The sequence below is a fragment of the Styela clava genome, unplaced genomic scaffold (assembly GCF_964204865.1).
Source record: "Styela clava unplaced genomic scaffold, kaStyClav1.hap1.2 HAP1_SCAFFOLD_18, whole genome shotgun sequence".
NCBI lineage: Eukaryota > Metazoa > Chordata > Ascidiacea > Stolidobranchia > Styelidae > Styela > Styela clava.
In genome coordinates, this window is record NW_027556465.1 from 467,501 (window position 1) to 472,500 (window position 5,000).

The 5,000-nt window shown below is 54.3% G+C and overlaps 1 non-coding gene across 1 annotated transcript in view; it reads right to left on the reverse strand.

Annotated features, from left to right (window-relative positions):
• LOC144418558 (small subunit ribosomal RNA) overlaps positions 1–1,727 on the reverse strand; it is a 1,810-nt gene extending 83 nt beyond the window's left edge. Inside the window, exon 1 of the ribosomal RNA XR_013473548.1 lies at positions 1–1,727. This exon is cut by the window's left edge and continues 83 nt beyond it. This is a non-coding gene — a ribosomal RNA (small subunit ribosomal RNA).
• Positions 1,728–5,000: the final 3,273 nt, after the last annotated feature.

A 5,000-nucleotide genomic window follows, 5' to 3' on the forward strand; every position in this document is an offset into this window, starting at 1 on the left:
GACACGCCGACGCGGCCGTTGCCAGCCGCGACGGGGCCGATCCAAGGATCTCACTAAACCATTCAATCGGTAGTAGCGACGGGCGGTGTGTACAAAGGGCAGGGACGTAATCAACGCAAGTTGATGACTTGCGCTTACTGGGAATTCCTCGTTCAAGGGAAACAATTGCAAGTCCCTATCCCAATCACGAATGAGGTTCAACGGGTTACCCGGACCTTTCGGCCTAGGTTAGACACTCGCTGCTTCACTCAGTGTAGCGCGCGTGCGGCCCCGGACATCTAAGGGCATCACAGACATGTTATTGCTCAATCTCGTGTGGCTAAACGCCACTAGTCCCTCTAAGAAGTTAGACGCCGACCGAGAAGGTCGCGTAACTATTTAGCATGCCAGAGTCTCGTTCGTTATCGGAATTAACCAGACAAATCGCTCCACCAACTAAGAACGGCCATGCACCACCACCCACAGAATCAAGAAAGAGCTCTCAATCTGTCAATCCTACCTGTGTCCGGGCCGGGTGAGTTTCCCCGTGTTGAGTCAAATTAAGCCGCAGGCTCCACTCCTGGTGGTGCCCTTCCGTCAATTCCTTTAAGTTTCAGCTTTGCAACCATACTTCCCCCGGAACCCAAAGACTTTGGTTTCCCGGAAGCTGCCGGAAAGGTCGTCATGGTAACGCCTCCCGATCGCTAGTTGGCATCGTTTATAGTCAGAACTAGGACGGTATCTGATCGTCTTCGAACCTCTGACTTTCGCTCTTGATTAAAGAAAACATTCTTGGCGAATGCTTTCGCAGTAGTTCGTCTTCCGCCGATCCAAGAATTTCACCTCTAACGGCAGAGTACGGACGCCCCCGTCTGTCCCTCTTAATCATTACCTCGTGCTCCGAAAACCAACAAAATAGAACCGAGGTCCTATTCCATTATTCCATGCAACACTATGCAGGCGAACAGCCTGCTTTGAACACTCTAATTTTTTCAAAGTAAACTTATCGGCCACCGCCGACACTCAGTCAAGAGCACCGACGGAGAACCGAAGGTGAGGCGAACGCAACCAGTGACACGCCTTGCGACGGACCGGCGGCGCTCGCCCAAAATCCAACTACGAGCTTTTCAACCGCAACAACTTTAGCATACACTGTTGGAGCTGGAATTACCGCGGCTGCTGGCACCAGACTTGCCCTCCAATGGATACTCGTTAAGAGTTTTAGGATGTACTCATTCCAATTACAGGGCCTCGTTAGAGTCCTGTATTGTTATTTTTCGTCACTACCTCCCCGTGTCGGGAATGGGTAATTTGCGCGCCTGCTGCCTTCCTTGGATGTGGTAGCCGTTTCTCAGGCTCCCTCTCCGGAATCGAACCCTGATTCCCCGTTACCCGTTATCACAAAGGTAGGCACGTAGCGTACCTTCGACAGTTGATAGGGCAGACACTTGAATGATACGTCGTCGGTGCAGAGACCGTACGATCCGCGTGGTTATCCAGAGTCATCAAACGTCACAGGACGAACCCGGTCGGTTTTGATCTGATAAAAGCGCGCCTCCCGAAGTCGGCGCTTAATGCATGTATTAGCTCTAGAATTACCACAGTTATCCACTTCGCTTACGAGACCAAATAAACCAAGACTGATTTAATGAGCCATTCGCAGTTTCGCTTTACGAGAACTCATACTTGCACCTGCATGGCTTAATCTTTGAGACAAGCATATCACTACTGGCAGGATCAACCAGATAGCTGCGACAGCTGCGCTCGGCCCTTGCTGGGCCGCCCGGCGCGTGCTCGTCGCATTCGTTTAAGACCGAGGCGATCGCCTGCGGCCGTACTCAGCTTCAACAGTCGCTGGCCGCGACGTCCACGCTCTCGCCGGCAGTGCCAGGCGGAGCGATTTGCGTTTTTTCTTTGCTCGCCCTCTCTCGGGCTCGATCCATTCAGTTTCGCACAAACAAGAGCTCTGCCGGCCGCCTGCAGCGGTGCCTAAAACCCGGGCATAACAATGCGACCGTTCTGCTAGGCCGACAAGCGCTCAAGCCAGACGCTCGATCGAACGCCCCCTACATATTAGTCGAGACAACGGCTCGCTCATTAGCATCGCGTTTGTACTTTAACTTTTTTCGGCTCGGCTTCTTTCGACGCCGATGCCGGCGACGCAGCACTCTCTCGCCCGCCAGCCACCGAGAAAAGGGTGCGCTCCGACCGGCCCCGCACCGCTCTTTCTTGGCTCATTCGAAATTACCGTCTTTCGCTCTGACATGCCTTACCTAGGGTTAGGTTAGTATGCTTGCACGTTTGTACTTTAACTTTTTTTGGCTCGGCTTCTTTCGACGCCGATGCCGGCGACGCAGCACTCTCTCGCCCGCCAGCCACCGAGAAAAGGGTGCGCTCCGACCGGCCCCGCACCGCTCTTTCATGGCTCATTCGAAATTACTGTCTTTCGCTCTGACATGCCTTACCTAGGGTTAGGTTAGTATGCTTGCACGTTTGTACTTTAACTTTTTTTGGCTCGGCTTCTTTCGACGCCGATGCCGGCGACGCAGCACTTTCTCGCCCGCCAGCCACCGAGAAAAGGGTGCGCTCCGACCGGCCCCGCACCGCTCTTTCTTGGCTCATTCGAAATTACTGTCTTTCGCTCTGACATGCCTTACCTAGGGTTAGGTTAGTATGCTTGCACGTTTGTACTTTAACTTTTTTCGGCTCGGCTTCTTTCGACGCCGATGCCGGCGACGCAGCACTCTCTCGCCCGCCAGCCACCGAGAAAAGGGTGCGCTCCGACCGGCCCCGCACCGCTCTTTCATGGCTCATTCGAAATTACTGTCTTTCGCTCTGACATGCCTTACCTAGGGTTAGGTTAGTATGCTTGCACGTTTGTACTTTAACTTTTTTTGGCTCGGCTTCTTTCGACGCCGATGCCGGCGACGCAGCACTCTCTCGCCCGCCAGCCACCGAGAAAAGGGTGCGCTCCGACCGGCCCCGCACCGCTCTTTCATGGCTCATTTGAGTTTACTGTCTTTCGCTCTGACATGCCTTACCTAGGGTTAGGTTAGTATGCTTGCACGTTTGTACTTTAACTTTTTTCGGCTCGGCTTCTTTCGACGCCGATGCCGGCGACGCAGCACTCTCTCGCCCGCCAGCCACCGAGAAAAGGGTGCGCTCCGACCGGCCCCGCACCGCTCTTTCTTGGCTCATTCGAAATTACTGTCTTTCGCTCTGACATGCCTTACCTAGGGTTAGGTTAGTATGCTTGCACGTTTGTACTTTAACTTTTTTCGGCTCGGCTTTTTTCGACGCCGATGCCGGCGACGCAGCACTCTCTCGCCCGCCAGCCACCGAGAAAAGGGTGCGCTCCGACCGGCCCCGCACCGCTCTTTCATGGCTCATTCGAGTTTACTGTCTTTCGCTCTGACATGCCTTACCTAGGGTTAGGTTAGTATGCTTGCACGTTTGTACTTTAACTTTTTTCGGCTCGGCTTCTTCCGACGCCGATGCCGGCGACGCAGCACTCTCTCGCCCGCCAGCCACCGAGAAAAGGGTGCGCTCCGACCGGCCCCGCACCGCTCTTTCTTGGCTCATTCGAAATTACTGTCTTTCGCTCTGACATGCCTTACCTAGGGTTAGGTTAGTATGCTTGCACGTTTGTACTTTAACTTTTTTCGGCTCGGCTTCTTTCGACGCCGATGCCGGCGACGCAGCACTCTCTCGCCCGCCAGCCACCGAGAAAAGGGTGCGCTCCGACCGGCCCCGCACCGCTCTTTCTTGGCTCATTCGAAATTACTGTCTTTCGCTCTGACATGCCTTACCTAGGGTTAGGTTAGTATGCTTGCACGTTTGTACCTTAACTTTTTTTGGCTCGGCTTCTTTCGACGCCGATGCCGGCGACGCAGCACTTTCTCGCCCGCCAGCCACCGAGAAAAGGGTGCGCTCCGACCGGCCCCGCACCGCTCTTTCTTGGCTCATTCGAAATTACTGTCTTTCGCTCTGACATGCCTTACCTAGGGTTAGGTTAGTATGCTTGCACGTTTGTACTTTAACTTTTTTCGGCTCGGCTTCTTTCGACGCCGATGCCGGCGACGCAGCACTCTCTCGCCCGCCAGCCACCGAGAAAAGGGTGCGCTCCGACCGGCCCCGCACCGCTCTTTCATGGCTCATTCGAAATTACTGTCTTTCGCTCTGACATGCCTTACCTAGGGTTAGGTTAGTATGCTTGCACGTTTGTACTTTAACTTTTTTTGGCTCGGCTTCTTTCGACGCTGATGCCGGCGACGCAGCACTCTCTCGCCCGCCAGCCACCGAGAAAAGGGTGCGCTCCGACCGGCCCCGCACCGCTCTTTCATGGCTCATTCGAGTTTACTGTCTTTCGCTCTGACATGCCTTACCTAGGGTTAGGTTAGTATGCTTGCACGTTTGTACTTTAACTTTTTTCGGCTCGGCTTCTTTCGACGCCGATGCCGGCGACGCAGCACTCTCTCGCCCGCCAGCCACCGAGAAAAGGGTGCGCTCCGACCGGCCCCGCACCGCTCTTTCTTGGCTCATTCGAAATTACTGTCTTTCGCTCTGACATGCCTTACCTAGGGTTAGGTTAGTATGCTTGCACGTTTGTACTTTAACTTTTTTCGGCTCGGCTTTTTTCGACGCCGATGCCGGCGACGCAGCACTCTCTCGCCCGCCAGCCACCGAGAAAAGGGTGCGCTCCGACCGGCCCCGCACCGCTCTTTCATGGCTCATTCGAGTTTACTGTCTTTCGCTCTGACATGCCTTACCTAGGGTTAGGTTAGTATGCTTGCACGTTTGTACTTTAACTTTTTTCGGCTCGGCTTCTTCCGACGCCGATGCCGGCGACGCAGCACTCTCTCGCCCGCCAGCCACCGAGAAAAGGGTGCGCTCCGACCGGCCCCGCACCGCTCTTTCTTGGCTCATTCGAAATTACTGTCTTTCGCTCTGACATGCCTTACCTAGGGTTAGGTTAGTATGCTTGCACGTTTGTACTTTAACTTTTTTCTACTCGGCTTCTT